General features: G+C 42.2%; 1 protein-coding gene across 3 annotated transcripts in view; it reads right to left on the bottom strand.

Moving 5' to 3' along the window:
- The window catches only part of NIM1K (NIM1 serine/threonine protein kinase), a 61,359-nt gene extending 39,800 nt beyond the window's left edge, over positions 1 to 21,559 (bottom strand). The window contains exon 1 of one of the 3 annotated variants that reach the window (XM_076008002.1): positions 21,343 to 21,559. The gene's annotated coding sequence lies outside the window, so the exon portion shown is untranslated. Of the gene's footprint in view, positions 1 to 10,679; positions 10,785 to 21,342 lie in introns of those variants that run through there. The other 2 variants (XM_012758221.2, XM_076008001.1) reach the window with 2 other exon arrangements.
- Between the last annotated feature and the right edge of the window lie 72 nt (positions 21,560 to 21,631).

Genomic DNA, 21,631 nt, shown 5'->3' with positions numbered 1-21,631 from the left:
GAGCTCAAATCCTGCATCCCAGTGGGAAAAAGCAGCCCTTTTGTCTTCATTGCCATTGCATCTGATTTCTCTGCTGCTGCAGCTTTTCTTTCCTCTATTGATAAACAACGGTACAAAATTCATAAGGGGTTCACTTAGGACCAGCCATGAGCAAACACAGAAACAAACTCACTGGTTTTCATAGGCAACATTCCCCCAATTTGCCTCAGAGAAAACCATTCCTAAGGTCTTCAGAAGAAAGCTATTTAGTCCATATGAAACACAGCATCTCTATATTTTTACATGATACTCAGAAAAGAAAATGGTAACAAAGGGTATTTACATTTCTTTATAGGTTTATACCTATAGGTGTACCAAAGCAAAGTTTTTTTTTAATCAAATATTCATCTTGATGGGAAACAGAAAAATCTCTAGAGAGGCAAGAAATTCATAAATCATATATATAGGTACTGGCAGTCACTCTGGGCTTTTCATGAAGAGAAAATATGCCAAATCCAAACTGGCCTTACCTCTGAAGGGAGCTTAGAAAATAATAACATAAACCCATTCAAGAACATGAATCATGAAGTCAAAGATCACATAGGCCTTCCTGACTTGGAAAAACAAAATGCACTGCTGTCTAAAAGGAGATGAAAGACCTTCCACTGGCTGTGACTTTAGCACTCCAAGAACAGCTGGGCACAGGCATCTGCACAGAGGACCTTCCTATGTGATGAGGAGAAAGGCAAATGTAATTCAAGACTGTTCCCCAGAGCGGAACTGAAGTGTGGCTGATTGAAGAAGAAGTGATTACACAATGTTGGAGAGGCAGGTTAAGTGTTGCCCACCAGGGAGCCAGAGGGCTTCCCAAGCCAGTTCTCAGAATTACACACTGTTCCATGGTGCTTGCTAATTGACCCGGTATTTCTGACTGAAAAAATTTCCCCAAGGAGGCAAGTGAAAGTAGATAATGAGGATCTGTCATCTCACAGGGCAGCTCGTGAGCAAAGCTTGAGCTCTAGAGACTAGACATTATTTAAATGCAGAAAAACTATAAAAAGATCACCGACTGAACATGAAAAGATGTGGAAGTATGCCTCGAGAGGATTCTGCTGTGGATTCTCAGCCCACGCCTACCTCCCATCCCCACGTCCGTACAACTTTAGCTTGAAATTTAAGAATTATTTATAATTGTGAAGATAAGGGGTGTGTAGCAAAAACACTGAGGTCCATGGAATGGGCACATTTCTAAGAACTTCACAATAGGAATCAATATTCATGTAAGTGGACATATATTCATATATAGGGAAAGATATCTGCAAAGTGCAGGAAAAGTTCTGTATGCATGAGTGCCCAACTGTTGCCAGGGCAGAGGGAAATGAAATTGGGGTGGAGGTAGAGAATTCAAGCTCTTTACATTTTAGATATATACTTCTGTGTGTGCTTCTGTTGCTATTGTTGTTTTGACTATAATTACAACAGAGTCCAGACGCGGTGGCTCACGCCTGTAATCCTAGCCCTCTGGGAGGCCAAGGCGGGAGGATTGCTCAAGGTCAGGCGTTCGAAACCAGCCTGAGCAAGAGCAAGACCCCATCTCTACTAAAAATAGAAAGAAATTAATTGACCAACTGAAAATATATAAAAAATTAGCCAGGCATGGTGGTGCATGCCTATAGTCACATCTACTCAGGAGGCTGAGGCAGAAGGATTGCCTGAGCCCAGGAGTTTGAGGTTGCTGTGAGCTAGGCTGACGCCATGGCACTCTAGCCCGGGCAACAGAGTGAGACTCTGTCTCAAAAATAATAATAATAATAATAATAATTACAACAGATATTTTCTTGGCTTAAGGGGTAAAAATATACATTTATCTCAACTGCTATTGGGGAATGTGGCCTGTCTCTGATGATCATGTATATAAAATGATTTGTCCCTGATACAATCAAGTGGCCCAGCTGTCTGGGATGGCTGAGTTCAGCACTCTAAAACTGAGATTTTCCAAGTTTTGAATCCAGAAATAGGATGACTTAGGAAGAAATGGTATCAGATAGCATATAAGTCAAGTAGTTGAAATGGTGACACAGTTAGCACTTGACTAAAGAATAAACCCCCAGGCAGAGGTGGAGGCTCAAATATTGATAATGAAAAATGACAAATGGCACTTACAGCAGCCTGTGCCCTACACTGGCCTAGGCCAACATGGAGAGGAAGCCAAAGCTATAATTGAGAATATATCTGGTGTGCACTGTAAATTTGTTTTTGTTTGTTTCTTTTAAAGTCAGGGCTTTGAGAATCCTGAAAGGAAACACTGTAATGAACACTAGACCCAGGATCATGGTGAAAATGCACTTCCCAACAGGGTTCTTGATGCTCCGGAACATTCAGGAACAAATCCCAGAGATATATTTAGCTGCTGCCTGGGGCCTGTTCCCAGACAAGTAGATCTGGTGTCTCTATCAGGCTGCATCCTCTCTTTTTGCCACTGAGCCACAGTCTCAGAGTGAGTGAGGGGACCAGGGTACATTTGTACAGGGGAGCCGGAGGAGCCACTGAAAGAGGGAGGCAGAGAGATGGGATAGAGGAATGGGGGTGGGGGCTGGGCCGGGCTTGCCTGAGCCTGAGCCTGAGCCTCTGAGTTGGGAGCCTCACAACAGAGCAGTGCTAAAACCATGGTTATGTCACAGGCCGAATCTGGTCCTGAGGATTTTAAAGTCTGCAGAGGGATTTATTTTGGGCCCTCAGATGAGGGCATTTTAAAATACCCACCAGAGCCTGGACTAAGCGCCAAGGATGGAGGGACTCTGCAGCAGGAGCATGTTGGGACCGTGCTTGCCTGGGAGGGGGCCTCTGCCGGGGGTCAGCAATGATGAGTAGTGGAAATCCAGAAGCCGTGCACCACCTGTCAGCCAAGTGGGAAATCCAGGTGTCCTCCCAGATGTCTCTCTTCTTCTCACCTGATCCTGATCCTGTCGATCCTCCCATTTCAATATACCCCAGTTCTTTTACTATTCACAGCCTTCCCTCTCCTGCAGCTGCTCTCCACTGGGCAGGACTGGATCCCGCAACAGATAGAGATGCGCACGCTTTAAGGCACCAGCAGACTGGGACATCCAAGGGAGGGGGAAAAGAAAGTCTGAAAATATTTTGATATTTGAAATATGTTTTTCAATGCACCTAGATAATCATCCTGAGAAAAATCAAAACATGGGTTTTACTAGACTGATTTTATGCTTTCCTTGAATTGAGTTGCATGTGGTCGTGATGAGGGGTGATGGCCTCTAATGGTCTTAATCTCGCCTTGTACCTAAATGGCTAGAAGAGCCTCCTAACAGGCCTTCCTACTTCCCATCTTGCCCAGCTCAACTTTATCCTCCAGGAAACCACCTGTGTGATTGGTCCAAAATGCAGATTTTACCATATTGCTGCCCTGCTTAAAATCCTTCATTAAAAAGCCTATAGTATAAAATTTGATTTCCATCGCATAGTCTAAAAAGCTCTCCAAGATCTAGTTCTTGGTTTTGTTTTTAGCCTCATTTCTCATCCCTCCTGATCCTGCCTACCCTCCTCCATATACCCTATATTTGAGACACATGAAGATGCAGTTTCATGCTTCTGCGCCGTTGTACATGACATTCCTCTGCATGACTATTTTCCTCAAACCGTCATCCACTGAACCTCCAAATCTCTATCCCTCTGTGAAGTCTTCTTTGACTCCCTTAAGTTCATGGTGCTCCCAGAGTCTTTTATGCACCCCTGTTGATAATTGTCTCTTTGTGGCATAATTTTTTACATACACACCTCTGTCCACTTGTCTAGATGAAGAGGACAGTGAGGGGAGGAATGATGCTTTATTCATCTCCATCTCTAATCAGTGCCTGGCACATCATAGGCACTCAATACATGTTTATGGAATAGATGAAAACATAAATAAATTAAAACAGGTTCTCTTTGTTGCTAAGTACAACATCTGTTTTAAATTCTTGTCTTACATTTCATTCCTTTCTAAAATCTCAACCATCTAATGGTTGAAATTCTACCTAGTGTTCAAAAATTCAGCTTACATTCTCCTTCCTCTCCCCTTCTCTTCTCTTTTCCTTCTGATACCACAAGCAGAATTCAGCTCTCCCTTTGGTACTACCCCACGACACTTTGTGTTTTCCTCCAACATCGTCAAATCCTGTCTGGTGTTTCAGATATTTGCGTACATACTTGCCCTCCCTAAGGTAATGTGGGTTTCTGTGGGGCAGGTCCTCAATCCTCATTTATTTCAGGATTCTGGGCACCCAGTACCCAGGAAGAGTCTCTAAATGCTGGTTAAATTGACTTGAACTGTACAGACATTTAAAAAGGTAGCATGGATCCCAGAAGATACAGAAATAGACTCTTCCCTCATAAACATCCTCTTTTGCCCAAAAAGGAAAAATCCTCACTACAAATAATTGTTCTATGATGAGAAATAAAAGGCAAAAATTTAAAAACAACTGAACAAAAAACCCAAAACCCTTTCAAGTGTTTTCTCCTGAAACAAGGGCAAGCTTGTCGTAAGTGCCCCTAAACCAGAGCACCTCTCTGGCTGGAAGTTTTTTGAAACATTTTGGGTTTGGTGAGATGCCCCATTGCTTTTGTACAACACTCTAAGGCTCCCAGTGAAGCACACCTCCAATGTGGGTAGACAGACATTCCTAAGAAGGCTATGTGAGTTGGAGGCATCAGAACGTTTACTAACCAGCATTTGTTCCATCTCACTAACAATAAAAACAACCTGATTATGGTTTCCCCTTGGAAGGCAGCCGAGGTTAAAATGATCACACCAAGAGTAAAAGAGGCTCCATTTCCCTCTGTTTTTATTTTTAGGGTGTGATGTGTTAGTAGTTTCCAGAAGAATTTGCTTTATTTTAAAACATGAGAAATAATCCCTGCTCTATTTTCAAACCTCCAAACAGTTCTGCAAATATACACACCCATGCACTTGCCTTTGCCCTTCTAACTGCGGCTTGCCTTCTTTATGTTTACAGTTCCCCAGGGGAGCCAAAACCAACACTAATTAGCAGTGAATTAAATCCTACCTCTAGGACACTAAAGGGTCAGTGTTTTGTGCAGCATTCCAAGGCATCCCTGGTCCCTTTCCCCCAAAGATCAAAGGCAGACAGTTAAATAACTAGCCATGAAGAGAAGTTCTGAGATCTGCTTCAATTATGCAATTTCTTCCTAAAGGTTTACCTCCTCTATCATGCATGCCTGGGTGGCTTTACATACCCAGTTTTCCCTGACTGGACCACACTTGCTTTTTCTTATTCAGCCTTCAAAACCATCCTGGAATATCACCTTCTTGGTATTTTCTCCTCTCTACTCACCAAGAGTTAACTGCACCGGCCCCAGAATTCCCTCTGAACTCTGCTCACTCTTCAATGATAGGAACTGATAGAATATAAGCTCATATTCTAATTATGTTTCTCCTCTCTAAGACTGATATGCTGCTGCTTATTGATCTGCATATCTTCAAAATTCCCCAGCATCTAGTGCAAGCTAGGATAGGGTAGACACCAAATAAATATTACTAAAAACAAACAAGCAAAAACAAAGCATAACATATAAAAGGTGCTATCACATAAACCACAAATTAATAGCAAGTTCTGAAGGGCATTTGGAGTAGTCATTTTTTTTAGTTGGTGTTAGAGTAATATTGCTAGCATTTTATTCACTATAACAGGAAAAGTATACTAAAAGCTACTTTTATTAAGTACTTCCTATACACCAGACATTGTGCAACTCTTACTCTGTTGATTTAATTGTTATAACAAGCTCTGTAAGGCAGATATTAAAAGTCCCACTGTGCTGATGATGTGCTAAAATTTAGAGAGGTTGAGGCATTTGTCTGAATTCAGAGAGCCAATGAGCCAAGGCTGGCTTGCGGTCCAAGTCCACCTGATTCCAATTGCTGCTTCTGTCTGGTATGCAGTGAACGTAATGCTCTACGGAATAGGCCTCCACCATGAAGTGTGGCTTCAGCTTGGGCATGGCATGAATTGGCAAGAGTAGCAAGGGCAGGCAGGAGAATCAGAAAGATTCTTTAAAGCTGTGATCCCCAACCGCCACCCACCTCCCTTGCTCCGGGTTGGGCCTTGCTTCCTGAGCTCAGCCTACCCCTACCCTCACCCTGGTGGAAAAAAATGTCTTTCATGAAACTTAGGAAGGGAGGGGATGCACAGCAGGAGGTGAGCAGCAGTTTAACAAGCAAAACTTCATCTGTATTTATATTTACAGCTGCTCTGCTCTCCATCCCTCTCATATCACCACCTGAGTTCCGCCTCCCCCCACCCCCAACCAGGGAAAAATTGTCTTCCATGAAACTGACCCCTGGTGCCAAAAAGGTTGAGGACCGCTTTAAAAGGCTTGTTTGTTTGATTTGAGACAGGGTCTCGCTTCTGTTTCCTGAGCTACAGTGCAATGGCATCAACATAGCTCACAGCAACCTCAAACTCCTGGGCTCAAGTGATCCTCCTGCCTCAGCCTCCCAAGTAGCTGGGACTACAGGCCTACAGGCGTGGACCACCATGCCCAGCTGCCTAGCTAAATTGTTCTATTTTTAGTTGCCCAGCTAATTTCTTTCTATTTTTAGTAGGTCTCGCTGTTGCTGAGGCTGGCCTGGAACTCCTGACCTCAAGCAATCCTCCCACCTCAGCCTCCCAGAGTGCTAGGATTACAGGCTCTCATGAGCCACCATGCCCCAGCCTCAACACATGAATTATTTATATGAAAAAACAAAAGGTCATCTGAGCAGATGCACAAAAAAAATTGGAAAAAATTGTACATTCCTTATTAATAAAAATATTAGCAAACTAGGTATAGAAAGAAACTTGCTCAACCTAGTTAAGGCTATCTGCCAAAAACCTACAGCAAACATCTTTTTAAATGGTGAAACATTAAATGCGTTCTCTATAAAGTCAGGAAGAAAACAAGAATGCCTGCTACCACTGCTTCTATTCAATATTTATTGGAGCTTCTAACCAATGAAAGAAGACAAGAACTAAATGTTGAAAAGGAAGAAATAATATTGTTCTTATCTTCAAAGATTTTGAATATTGGAAACCCTAGAGATTCATAAAGTAAGTTCAACAAGTGCTGCTGCAGACAAGATTAATGTGCAAATTCTCTAACATTTGTCTTCACCAATAATAATCTGTTAAATAAGGAAATATTAAATAAGGAAATGTAGTAATAGAATGTGTCCCATTCACACTAGTAGCAATAAAATTCATATGGTATCTAAGAATAAATCTAACAAAGGAGTGAGAGAGACACAAATAGAAATAATTATGAAAGGTTATTGAAGAACATAAACAAGATCTAATAGAGGAGAAAACATGGCATGTTTAATAAGGGAATATTCAATATCATAAAGACATAAACTCTCCCCCAAATAAACTTTGTGAATGTCAAAAGAAATCTCAACTGTTTATTTGTTTTTGTGTGTGTATATGCTTAAAATGGTATATTTAGTCTTGTGTTCTATAACATATACATACAAATAGACCTGCTTCAACTTCAAGCTGTAGATTGGTACACACCTGCTCTCATCTCCAAACTTCGGGATTGCAAACTTCGGATTGCAAACATTTTCATACTTTCTAAAAGAAGTATGAGCAAAATTGTCACATATGAGTAATTCAGAACAGCCACAGAAGGCTAGAATTTTAAGCAACTTTCCATAAAGCAATGGGTTGTGCTGGGCTTGAAACTGGGAGCTATTTTATCCAACATTTCCATCAGTTAGCTGAAGCAGGAAGTGCTCAGCAAATGATTCTATCTTCTGGTAAGCGAAAATTTGAGGAAATCAAAATCTACCGGAGAAAGACTTTATAAAAATAAATGAGATTTTAGGAATGAGGAAGATAAGTAATCAGAGATGAAAACTTACAGGGAAGAAAACATTCCCTCCGAATTCCAAACCACATTAAGAGCAGTCGGGCTGCAAATTAGTGCAACCTTTGTGGGAAAGAATTTGGAGATACCTCAAAGAGCTAAAAATAGAAATACTATTCGACCCAGCAGTAGTATTATTAGGCATCTACCCAAAAGAGCATAAGACATTCTATAATAAAGACATCCGCACCCAAATGTTTATGACAGCACAATTCACTATTGCAAGGACATGGAAACAACCCAAGTGCTCATCAATTCATGAGTGGATTAATATAATTTGGTATATGTTTACAATGGACTACTACTCAATTTTAAGAAATGACAGTGAGCTAGCACAGCTTATATTATCCTGAATTGAGCTTGAGCCTATTATCCGAAGTGAGGTGACATAAGATCAGAAGAATGGGCTCCACATGTACTCGCCAGTAAATTGGTACTGACTGATTAACACTATGGTGCTCAAATGGTGGTGGTGCTCACCAGGGATTCGGGGATTAGTGGGGTAGACCCACATCTGAGGGATGCGGTGAGAATTGTGGAGGGGAAGGGCATACCTCTAACCCTTGCTAGGGAGAGGTAAAGATATGAAAAACAACCAAAATGTTTGCACTCTCATATTTTCTTGAAAAAAAAAAGAGTGGTCAGGGATAGGATCCTAGAATGGGTCAGGAATAGATCCCTTGGCACCTTGAAGCCTCCAGTTCAGCATTACCATCTCAATAGGCAATTTAAGTATCAATATCTATGATGTGGATGCTCCTTAAAGTGGCAGTATGACATTGGAATGCTAATATTTTCAGCGATTTAATAAAATTATTTCGAAGGGGAAAAATCTAAACAAAAACTGGTTCAGATTGAACATGCAAATTATCTGGATTCTAAATCTTTTGTTTCAAAAATAAAAGCTATAGGGTTGGGGTGTAGTGGCTCACACCTATAATACCAGTGAGTTTGAGATGAACTCGAAAGAAAATTTGGAAGATGTAAATATTTCCTCTGGATCAACAAGGATTTATTACCAAATAGATCAAGGTCACGCTCTACTATATGCTCATCAAGAGAATAATTAGAAAAACACTTTTCTTCTCACATGTGAAATTTTTATAAGTTTCACGATGGCAAAAAAAAAAAATACATTTGATTTAACAAATATAAATGGCTGTTTTATTTTGTGTCATCAGTTGTCAGAATGCCCTTAGGCCAAATCACATCTTAGCATTATACCTCATATTACAAAGTGTTCATCACTCAAACAAAGGGAGTGTTAAAGCTCCTTTGCTGTTAGTCTTCTTAAAGAAAAGTCCCTGGCATATGAACTGTGTACTTTTTCATTTTTGAAGCTGTGCTGACTCAGTTGCTTCTCATGCTTTGGTGTTACACCTCCCCGCATGCTCCCTCTCCATCCAGACCAGCTCATTGCAGCGCATCCGTCAACCCACACTCATTTCTCTTCTTTGTAAACTCAGCACACCTGCCTGTACCACATAGGCATTCACCACTTGTAAATTTGGCTTGTTGCTTGTCTTATGGTTGTGTTCTGTCTTATTAATAACTACTACTTAGTGAGAACCTACAATAAATAGCAAGTGCTCAGCCAGGCGTGGTGGCTCATGCCTGTAATCCTAACACTCTGGGAGGCTGAGGCGGGCGGATTGCTCGAGGTCAGGAGTTCGAAAACAGCCTCAGCGAGACGCCGTCTCTACTAAAAATAGAAAGAAATTAATTGACCAACTAAAAATATATATACAAAATATTAGCCGGGCATGGTGGTGCATGCCTGTAGTCCCAGCTACTCAGGAGGATGAGGCAGAAGGATTGCTTGAGCCCAGGAGACTGAGATTGCCGTGAGCTAGGCTGATGCCACAGCACTCACTCTAGCCTGGGCGACAAAGCGAGACTCTGTCTAAAAAAATAAAAAATTAAAAAATTAAAAAGAAATAGCAAGTGCTCAATAAGTAGGGTGCACATAGAATCTATCATTCAAACCAAGACACTTGTGAGAGAGAATAGGGTACTATTAGTAGTCACACTGGGAAAACAATTGCAAACCAGGGCTATCCTGACAAACTGGAGTTGAACAACATATGGCACCCTAATGATAAGTGATAGGGCAGCAGACATTACTATACACCGGCTCACTCAGTGTCTTTACTATTTCTCTTCTTCTTGCCTTGCCTTCTTTTCTATAGAGCCTGCTGAGCCCAATTTGTCTTTCTCCCTCCAAATAGGGATGGCCATGAGAAACAGTTTTGTACAGTGAGACATTAGTGAAGACTTTATAGTCATTTGTGCTTTCCTGTCAAAAGGGGATGGATGCAGCTAACATAGCTCCTTTAATTTTCTTCCTTCCTGTGTGGAACTTGTCTGGAGCTGTAGCAACCACCTAAAGACCATGAAGTGGTAAGAAAGAAGGCAAAAGGAAGGATGGCCGAACAGAAAGATAGAAATAAATGAAGTCTCTGATGGCAGCTAAAACAAAGCTATCAATTGCCTATCCAGACCTCCTCTTCTGCAAGAAAAATACACTTTTAGCTAAGTAGGAAATTTATTTTGTTACTTGTGGCCAGAAACATTCTTAACTTAGAAGAATAGCCATTATTATTTTATTCCAATTAGCTTATACATATTTTCTTTAATATTTACAATAGCCCTAAATGGTGCCTGGCTATTGTCCTCATTTTTCAGATGAAGAAATAAATTTCTGGAGGACTTGGTAACTTATCCAAAGTCGTACAGGCGATAAATATGCAAGTTTAATTTCAAGCTTAGGCCTGTCTGACCTTAGAGTCTTTGCAGAGAACAGATGACACAGCTTCATGAGATCTCATGAGCAGGAGCCATGCTTGTCGCCAGCAATCCTCACTCAATAGATGCTGCAAGAAAGTAGGAGGGGCCGGGCGCTGTGGCTCACGCCTGTAATCCTAGCTCTTGGGAGGCCGAGGCGGGCGGATTGCTCAAGGTCAGGAGTTCAAAACCAGCCTGAGCAAGAGCGAGACCCCGTCTCTACTATAAAATAGAAATAAATTAATTGGCCAACTGATATATATATAAAAAAATTAGCCGGGCATGGTGGCGCATGCCTGTAGTCCCAGCTACTCGGGAGGCTGAGGCAGAAGGATCACTCGAGCCCAGGAGTTTGAGGTTGCTGTGAGCGAGGCTGACGCCACGGCACTCACTCTAGCCTGGGCAACAAAGCGAGACTCTGTCTCAAAAAAAAAAAAAAAAAAAAAAAAAAGAAAGTAGGAGGATAAAACACAGATCAGTTTCTCCCCTACTTCTTTGCCCTCACTCCTCCCCTAAGCAATGTGAGGTTGCTACCTTCTAACTCTACAATGGAATACGCCTCCGGTGTCAAGATGAAATGTTCAGTTCAGCTAACATTTTTTTTCAAGCTCCTGCCTACTTCGTGCTCAGTTGTACAAGCATGAACAATGTAAACATGACTAAATGTACTGCTAGTGGGGCCAGGTAGATACATAAACAGATAATTTAAATATAATGGGAAAAGGCTAAGCCAGAGATAGCACCCAAAAGAAATCACCTGGAAGGAGACGAGGTCTGAAGGAATTTGCAAATGTGATTAAACAATTTCTGAAAGATGAGGAAATGTAGGTCAGGGAAATAGAAAGTAAAGTGGGGGCAGAGGTTAGGAACCATTGAATTTGGGGCAATATACAGGGTAGAAAAATCTGTACCTCTGTGTTCCACAGGAGCCCAAGAGCTGGTGCTGTTGATTATCTGAAGGGGTATTTGACTAAATAAGAAGTTCAGAAAAGTTGTAAAGGCTTTAAAAAAATCTTTTGTTTTTCATTCTTTCTTTTTTTTTTTGAGACAGAGTCTCGCTTTGTTGTCCAGGCTAGAGTGAGTGCCGTGGCATCAGCCTAGCTCACAGCAACCTCAAACTCCTGGGCTCAAGCGATCCTTCTGCCTCAGCCTCCCGAGTAGCTGGGACTACAGGCATGCACTACCATGCTCAGCTAATTTTTATATATATATATATCAGTTGGCCAATTAATTTCTTTCTATTTATAGTAGAGATGGGGTCTCGCTCAGGCTGGTTTTGAACTCCTGACCTTGAGCAATCTGCCCGCCTTAGCCTCCCAGAGAGCTAGGATTACAGGCGTGAGCCACCTCGCCCGGCCATCTTTTTTTTTTTTTTTTTTTTTTTTTTGAGACAGAGTCTCGCTTTGTTGCCTAGGCTAGAGTGAGTGCCGTGGCGTCAGCCTAGCTCACAGCAACCTCAAACACCTGGGCTCAAGCAATCCTGCTGCCTCAGCCTCCCGAGTAGCTGGGACTACAGGCATGTGCCACCATGCCCGGCTAATTTTTTCTATATATATTAGTTGGCCAATTAGTTTCTTTCTATTTATAGTAGAGACGGGGTCTCGCTCTTGCTCAGGCTGGTTTCGAACTCCCGACCTCGAGCAATCAGCCCGCCTCGGCCTCCCAGAGAGCTAGGATTACAGGCGTGAGCCACCGCGCCCGGCCTTCTTTTTTTTTTTTAAACAGGGTCTTGCTCTGTTGCCCGGGCTAGAGTGCCGTGGCATCATCATAGCTCACTTCAACCTCAGACACCTGGGCTCAAATGATCCCCTTGCCTCAGCCTCCATAGTAGCTGGGAGTACAGGCACATAGAGTGTATTTTATTAGCCATGGAACTAATCTTCTGTATTTGAATCTTAGTCTCTGTTCTGATAGGCAATCTTCACCGAATAATGTAGCATTGAACAAAAAGGTTTAAGCAACTGATTTGCAACTCTCACTGAATAATCTAGCACTGAGACAAACAGGTGAAGCCAAGAGTCAACTGTTATATTGCAACCTTTAAAATTTTTGCATTCTGTTTTCTACATATGTTAACCAACTCAATTGTTTTGGAGCTCTGGTGAATCTTTCCTTGGCAGACAGTAGTCACCAAACCACACAGAGGAGTTCGCATACAGCTGTGATCTGCTGCACAGAGAGGCTGGCTCTTAAGGAAGTCTGAGTTCGGGCCAGACAGAAGTACTTCTCTTCACCTTCTGAATCTCACAGTCCAAAGCCGGCTGCCTAGCCCACACTCCTCTGAGGAGCTGCTCTGGTTCCTGAGGAGATGGTAGTTCTGTCGCATGTGCAATGTGACAGAACACAAACCCACTAATAGAAATTTATCCCAATGTTTCATGCAGTGTTTTCAAGAAGCATGCATCTTAACTGGGGCTGCTCAAGGCTTAATTTTAAAACCCTGAAACATCACCAAGCAGCTGTTTCTGGCCACATATGTCCTGTGTGAGTGAAGCAGGTGGTAACTATCACATATTATAGAAGAGTCAGATCGGATCTCCCAAGAGGATACTGGAAAGATGGAAGCAGCCCAATATTCTAGGAGATGTCTGCACACAGCAGCCTTTTCAGTGGCTGCCCAGCCTTATTCAATCCCTGAGGTTCCAAGGAAAAACCAAAATATCAGACCTGCATTTGATTTGGCCTCTGCTGTGTGGGCGGAGACACCCACACCTCCAGGCTTGCTGGCCCAGTGAGTCATGCCCCATTCTGGTTCTTGCCCACAGCTCCCCTATGCTCCTCCATCATCTGCTCACACGAGTATTCCCTCATTCTGCCATAGTCCACACGTTTCAGGTGCCATCTCCAGAATGCTTTTATTGTATAGAGAAAGTTAGGATCTGTCTTAGTTGTAGGGAGCTTCTCACATTCTTTATATCTGTTTCAAGCCCAAAGGGTCCAGAAGGAAGAATTGGCTTTCCAGTTAATCAGTACTTATTGAAAACCTAAATTTTAAGCTCTGTGTTATGATCGATACAGAAAACAAATATACCATACAGGAGAATACTAAATGTTCAATAGCATAGAGAAAAGCTCAAAGTATAAAGATAAATGGAAAAAGCAACAAATAAACCTATATGTACAATATTCCAGTTTTTTCCTTTGTTTTAAGCTACTAAAAAACAACCCTCTGAAATGTCAACCATGGTAACCTCTCTAGCTGGGATTATAGATGGTATTAGTAGACAGAATTGTAGATTATTCTTTTATTTAGTTTTTCATTTTAATATTTATTTCTGTATTTTAACAATAATACCAGCAATAATGACATTTATTGGATTCTAAGAGCTTTGCATGAATTAACTGAATTCTCAAAACAATCCAAGGTAAGTCCTATTATTATACCCAAGAAAGCTGAGACACAAAGAGGTCAAATACCTTGCCCAAGACCACCAAGTAGGTGAGTCATACAGCCAGGATCTAAACCCAGCAAGCTACTTCCAGAATTAAGGCTTAACCACTACTACTTTCTGCCTCTGTAATATACATATTTTATAATATGTTTATAATAAAACATAATATTTCTTTATAATAAAGACAAATTGATGTTTAAATAAACAAAAGACATGTAAGACGAGGTAGCCAAGGAAGGAGAAGAGGCAGGGAGAAAGAATGAGTGTTTAAAAAGGAGCAAGGAGAGATGATTATGTTCCCACTGAGTAGCTGAGTGATCCTAAGCTTAACATCTCTGGCCGGGTGTGGTGGCTCACGCCTGTAATCCTAGCACTTTGGGAGGCCGAGGCGGGCGGATTGCTCAAGGTCAGGAGTTCGAAACCAGCCTGAGCGAGACCCCGTCTCTACCAAAAATAGAAATAAATTAATTGACCAACTAAAAATATATATACAAAAAAAAATTAGCCGGGCATGGTGGCGCATGCCTGTAGTCCCAGCTACTCGGGAGCCTGAGGCAGTAGGATTGCTGAGCCCCGGAGATTGAGGTTGCTGTGAGCCAGGCTGATGCCACGGCACTCACTCTAGCCTGGGCAACAAAGTGAGACTCTGTCTCAGAAAAAAAAAAAAAAAATCTCTGGATTTATTTCCTCAACTGTAAAATGAGAGGATGAACACACCAATGTTCCAGAGAAATATTTACTCTTTAGAATACCAATAGTTAGCATGAAAGGTCATGAAATCATCATTTTAGACTTGGTCATCACATTATTGATTAGTCTATAGCAAATTTGGTGTCTTTGTGCTTTGAGTTATGTTTTACAACTAACAGGTACCATAAAGCAACTCCACTAAGAGTATTAAAACTATCGGTAAGGCTAAGGGTATGATTCCTATACAAATGAGAGTAGAAATAATTTTTTTAAAGACAGAATCTAATGAGAAAACAGAATGGAGATGCAAAATGGTCAGGCAAGTATATGTGATTCCAAAGGGCAGCAACCATGTTATTCAAACTTAAAAGTCCTCAGCTGATGCAATCAACAACAATCAAAATGCTACAAGGAAAAGTAACCAATAAAATCGAACAACTTTCCAAGTATGCTTATCCGTAATTCCCTAGAAGTGAAGGGCATGAGTTTCCAGGTTGAAAGAGCCCACAAGGTAGATGAACATAATCCATACGAAGTGAATCCATACTTCAATAAAATTTCATAAAAAGAGAGAATCCTACAAGGTTCCAGAGAGAAAAAAATGATTTTGTGCAAAGAGTTAAAATGAGAATGGCATTGACCTTTTCAGTAACATTAGAAGCTAGAAAACAATGAATCAATGCCTTCAGAAATCTGCAGGAATTAATTTCCAACCTAGAATCCTATACCCAGGCAAAGTATCAATTAAGTGGGAAAGCACAATAAAAACATTTTCAGACAAGCAAGGTCTCAAAAATTTACTTCCCATGGCCCTTTCTTGAGAAGCTACTAGAGCATGTGCCCCATAAAATGAGGGAGTAAATCAAGAAAGATGAAAACAAGAGAACAAGGAGTCTGCACAGAAGGGAAGAGAATGGACATCTCAGAATGCCAATGTGCACCAGAGCTAGAAAATAACTAGTTTATATTGGAGAACTGAAGACTCCATTTTGGAGGGCTAAGGTAGGAGCCAGGAAGGAACTCATGATTGTCGCATGTATTTTTTTTTTAAGACAGAGTCTTGCTTTGTCACCCAGGCTAGAGTAAGTGCCGTGGCGTCTGCCTAGCTCACAGCAACCTCAAACTCCTGGGCTCAAGCGATCCTCCTGCCTCAGCCTCCCGAGTAGCTGGGACTACAGGCATGTGCCACCATGCCCGGCTAATTTTTTCTATATGTATTAGTTGGTCAAATAATTTCTTTCTATTTATAGTAGAGATGGGGTCTCACTCTTGCTCAGGCTGGTTTCGAACTCCTGACCTCGAGCAATCCACCCGCCTCGGCCTCCCAGAGTGCTAGGATTACAGGCGTGAGCCACCGCGCCCGGCCTGTCTCATGTATTTTGAAGAAAACACTAATGACAGGTGTTTTACAGAGGCATTACAATATTGTATGTGGGAAAAAGTAGCTTTAGGCTTCTAAAAATTAAGCAAATGAAACAATAATTATTTTTTCCAAAAGAGTTGTACAAAAAAATATAATCGGCCAGGCACGGTGGCTCACACCTGTAATCCTAGCAAACTGGGAGGCCGAGGCGGGCAGACTGCTCGAGATCAGGAGTTCGAAACCAGCCTGACCAAGAGTAAGACCCCATCTCTACTATAAATAGAAAGAAATTAATTGGCCAACTAAAATATATAGAAAAAATTAGCCAGGCATGGTGGTACATGCCTGTAGTCCTAGCTACTCGGGAGGCTGAGGCAGGACGATTGCTTGAGCCCAGGAGTTTGAGGTTGCTGTGAGCTAGGCTGACACCATGGCACTCACTCTAGCCTGGGGAGCAAAGTGAGACTGTCTCAAAAATAATAATAAAAAAATATAATCATAATCATAAATTGGATCTACAGTGAACAATTACACAGTTATGGCAATGTAAACTCAATACTGATTTTTTTAATGTGATATAATTTATGAGAAACACAGAAGGACTGAATATTTTCCATGATAGTTCATGCAAATCCTTGTCCCCTGCAGCTATTCTTCCTCACTATCATAGCTCATAACCTTACCCCTAACTCTTCCCCCCACCATAAAATCCAAATTACCCGAACAATAACTGCTAATCTCCAAGAACAATTCCTTCCTATTCTAACAGCCAGCCTTGAACAACTATATCTGAAACCAGCTGAACTCTGGCTGATCTGGCTAAAGATCTATGAAACATTTAGCCCACTCTCTCCAAAGTAGATGCTCATGGTAGTCTTCTCATGCCTGGCATTTGTAAATAGAGCTTTGGTAATGGTGCTCCGGCTGATTTCCTTCCAAACATTATATTGCAAAAATGGAGGAAGTGGGAGGAGGTGGTGTAAGAGAATTATATCCTCATCTATAATCAGATTCTGTCTAAAATTGATAAATCAAGAACTGGTAACATAAGCTAATTATTTGGACACAGGGAGGTAAGAGATCAAACACCCAAGAAAGTAATTATACCTGGAGTGTGGCACTGTATTTTAGTTATAATTTTTAAATATGCTCTGATTCATAAAATTAGATGAATATATTATTTTGATAATAATATAACACTTTTTTAAAATTAAAAAGAATTTAAGATACAATTACATAATCAAGTCTATATATTATCCCAACCAAATAATGCCGACAAATAGAGATGTAGAAAACTTCTTGGTTGGCCTAAGGATTGAACAGAAAAGGTCTAGTGAGCAGCTAGTTCAGCAGACCTGGAGATGGGAAAGCTGCCTCAGCCCACACCACTGGGACAGGTGGCAGGGAGTCAAATGCACTAAGGTCTGCTCAGATCTCTCAGGGATTCTCTAAGTTACAGGATTTTGCTAAATAGGGTACCTAGGGCTTTCTGAACAAGTGTCAATGTTCTCTGTGGAAGATGAAGAGTAAAGTTCTTTTTAGTTCCCTATTGTGCAACTTGCTTTTTCTTCTGTGCAACACTTTACACTCAGTGCTTTCTCTTTTACACTCTTTTTTTTTTTTTTGAGCAAAGGTCAGATTAGAAATTGACCTTTATGTTAATTTTTTAATTTTTTTTTTTCTTTGAGACAGAGTCTTACTCTGTTACCCTGAGTAGAGTACCCTGGTGTCAGCCTAGCTCACAGCAACCTCAAACTCCTGAGCTCAAGAGATCCTCAGCCTCCCAAGTAGCTGGGACTACAGGAGTGTGCCATGACCACTGGCTAATTTTTCTATTTTTAGTAATGACAAGGTCTTGCTTTTGCTCAGCCGAGTCTCAAACTCCTGCTCTTAAAAGATCCTCCCACCTCGGTCTCTCAGAGTACTAGGATTACAGGCGTGAGCCACTGAGCCCAGCCTCTTTTACACTCTTTTTCTAAATATTTTTCTCCTCACTTGAGGCTCTTTTTCATTAAAGTTTTATTTTTCTCTCTAAGTTTAAATTCTTCCCACCATCTGCACCCTATCTCTGTTCACACCTTTATTTTATCAGTTTTGGCTGATGCTCCTGTTCATAGATCTGCCAAACTATTTAGATTTTTATCTCTTAATTGTCCAAGTGGTTAGCTAAAATCATTTGCCTTTTGAATGCAACTTGCCCATCTGTAAAACTGGTTAACATTCCTCAGGATGCTGTATAATAATGGCTGGGCTAATTTTGAAGTTCTTGAGAGAAAGTGCTTTAAGAACTGTGATGTGCTTAAAGGTGTAGACTATTATCTTCATAAGTAATTTGAATATTTTCTTCTTCTCCTGAAATTTATAACTTAAATCCTAGAGAATTTCTTCTACAATGACAAGCTATGGAATGAAACATATTTTATGAAGTTCATCTTTTCAACAACTGAAAGAAAATCGGCCAATGAATTAATGCTGTTTAATCCCTAGATAAACACAAGGATCATATTCAAAAAATGAAGTTGGATTTAATATTTATTTCAATTTTTAAGTTTCTCAAAATGGAACTATATCTGTCTTTAAAAACATTAACTTGTTAAGACAAAAAATTTGCATTTCTCTTTTTAAAATTGTAAGTCTGGCATGCACCTGTAGTCCCAACTATTAGGGAGGCTGAGGCAGGAAGATAGCTTGAGCCCAAGAGTTGGAGACCAGCCTGGGCAACAGAGTGAGATCCCCCTCTCTAAAAGACAAAAACTAAAACAAAAGAAACTGTAAGTCTGGACGCTTTTAAATTTTCCAATCATATGCTATCAATGTGTAAAATTGATTTATAGGATTCAAAGCTCAGGAATTATGGATATGTAAAGAATTGTGGTTCTTCAATGCCACCAACATTTGCTGATAAAAGTATTTTACTTTATTTTTTTTCTTTTATTTTAAAAAACTTTCTTCTTATTTTTTTTCCTTATTTATTTTTTTACCAATGAAAGTATGTGTTTTGCTGGATGATAAAAGTATTTTAAATGGTACTGCTCCTTGCCCCAAATTAAGCCTTCTTAACTAAAAACTTAAGGCTAGACTGAAAACACAAAGGGCTCTATGGATTATCTGTAGTTATTACTGGGGAAGTTAGATTTCATACAAATTCACTTTTATTTTAAAAGTAGTTTAGTTATTAGAAAAAAAAACACACACCTCAAACCAAATATTTAATCCACATTTTCTCCTAACACAGAAGGAGGCTGCTCTGAAGGTTTTTCCAGGCTTAACCACTTAACAGTGGTCAAGCCAAAAATAAATCCATAAGGGGTTACTAGGCAAATTGAACAACATACCAAACACCAGTCTGTGGAGAGCTACACTCAGCTTTTCCTCCAATATTCTCTCTCAGGACCCCCACCCACATTCCCCCATCTCCTAATTAGAAAGCTAATTAGGATTCCAAATTTAAATGCTAAGTGGAGAGGGAGATCTGGGTCCCGGCCAGGATTCCTGGAACATCTAATACTCTCCTCTGTCCTCTGTTAGTGCAGTGAGCTGTGGGAAGAGAGCAGGGTAATGACTGTTTGGGGCTATTTGACTTGCTGGAGGGCAATGTTTACTCTCATTTGTCTGAGTGGGAAGATCCGTGGCACAAACTGCAAACTCTGAAAAGATAAAATTAAAAAACAACATGCCTTGGGATTTTAGTACATTATGGAAAAAAACCAAGTACCTTTTTATAAGCTCAGTTATTACCATGTTGACACAAGGGGACATGAGGAGTCCTCTCAAGAACAGTCCCTGGTTCCAGCAGGCAACCTCTCAATAGTGCAGGGCGACTTCTTCAGTTACCATGGCAACCAAAATTAGAAGTGCTTTTGCAACACTAACAGAAACCATCTTTTGAAGTGCTTCTGTGAAGCACATTGAATACTGATGATACATGCTTGTGTGATACATATTTTTCAATCATTAAAAAACTCATATTCCATAAACAAATACTCATTTTAGATTCTCATTTGAAATCTTAACTTGGAATACTTTTTTTCATCTGGTTTTGTTTGTTTCCCTTTTGGATTCCCGCGGCCTCGTGTGCAAACGCGATTTGTTTAATTTCCAAACTTGCCTGAATTGCACGGGTGAGAGCTTAGAATGTGATTCATTCGCTCTTATTTTGAAAAGGGATGAGGAATGGGGTGGGGGAGGGTGCGTAGACAGAGAGCCCTCTTGTCTACTATACTCGGGAGGACGAAAAAGGGAGAGAGAAGGGGGAGAGAGGGAGCGAGGGAGAAAGTGAGAGAGAAGGGGAGGAGAAAGGAAGAAGAAAGAGGAGGAGGGACGAGGGAAGAGGGAGAAGGAAGCAGAGGAGGAAGGGAGGGAAGGAAAAAAGTGCAGATAGCTGAATCTTTGCTGCTCGTATTGGAGCTAAGAGCACCTTTATCTATTGCCTTGAGCGCTCCACGTGCCCAGATTGTCAGGCACGCAGAAACTGATCAGAAATGACATTTTAAAGGCCCAGCTGTGATCCTTTCCTCGTCGCATTGTGGAGTCCTCGAGCTTCTAATATTCCTGGAGGGATATCCAGAAGAGGAAAAGAGGCTCTCCCTTACTTCGTGCGGTCTTTCAAAAGAAGTACCTTTCTTTGCGGGGGCGTTGTGGTGTGCTGTGTGCCGGCGGGTTTTCATTCCCCAGGGTCACAGCTGTTAGAAGTCAGTGCCCTTCATCGCCAGCCCCGGCCCGTGGGGAGGTCACGCAGATCCTCAGCCCTTGTTACAAACTATACAAACTATGCAGATTTGGACTTGTGCTCTGGGTCGCGCGCACCCAGTGTGCGCACGGCGAGGCGCTAAGCTGCCCCCCTCGGCTCACGCGTGGGTGCGCACTCAGACGCGGTGCCCACACCATACAGGAACGCGGGTGCACACGCGCACATAGACATGGGCGCTGCACATGACAGGGGCACACGCGCGGGCACGCCCTCGCCCGGGCGCTAACGTCGCTCCTCTAGCGCGCTGCTGGGCCTGGGCTGGGGGCGGGGGGGCCCAGGGAGCGCCTAACCCTCTCCTGGCCCCACTTCACCCGCACCCTCTGCCAGAACTCTGTTTCCCTTTCTCCCTCGGGTGGCGGGGAAGACACGCGCCCCCTCTCAACGCCACCCAGGTCTGCAGCCTGGTAGAGGAAGAGGCCGGCGGGGTCGGGGTGCTGGCGGCGAGCCCCACGGCCCTCGCTTACCTTCGCGGCAAGGCCGGCTCGCGGGCTCTGCGGCGCGGCGCCGCTCCCGGCGCTCGGGGACGTTGACTCGGAGCAGGCGCGGGCGGTGCGTTGGGTGTCCCGGTGTGAGGGCTCCGCGGTGGCGCCTCAGACTCCCGGAGCTGTCAGGGGCTGCCGGCTTGACAGACAGCGGCCGGGCAAGCCCCGCCCACCGGCCTCGGCCCAGGCTCTGCCGAGGGGACCCAGACGCCCCGCAGCGTTTCCTGAAGGACCAATCCAGAGCTGGGGGCCGGCCCGGGGGAGGAGGGGA

Source organism: Microcebus murinus, chromosome 11, assembly GCF_040939455.1.
Source record: "Microcebus murinus isolate Inina chromosome 11, M.murinus_Inina_mat1.0, whole genome shotgun sequence".
Taxonomy (NCBI): Eukaryota; Metazoa; Chordata; class Mammalia; order Primates; family Cheirogaleidae; genus Microcebus; species Microcebus murinus.
Note: the sequence above shows the minus strand (reverse complement) of the source record. Positions and strands in the feature narration are given on the sequence as shown.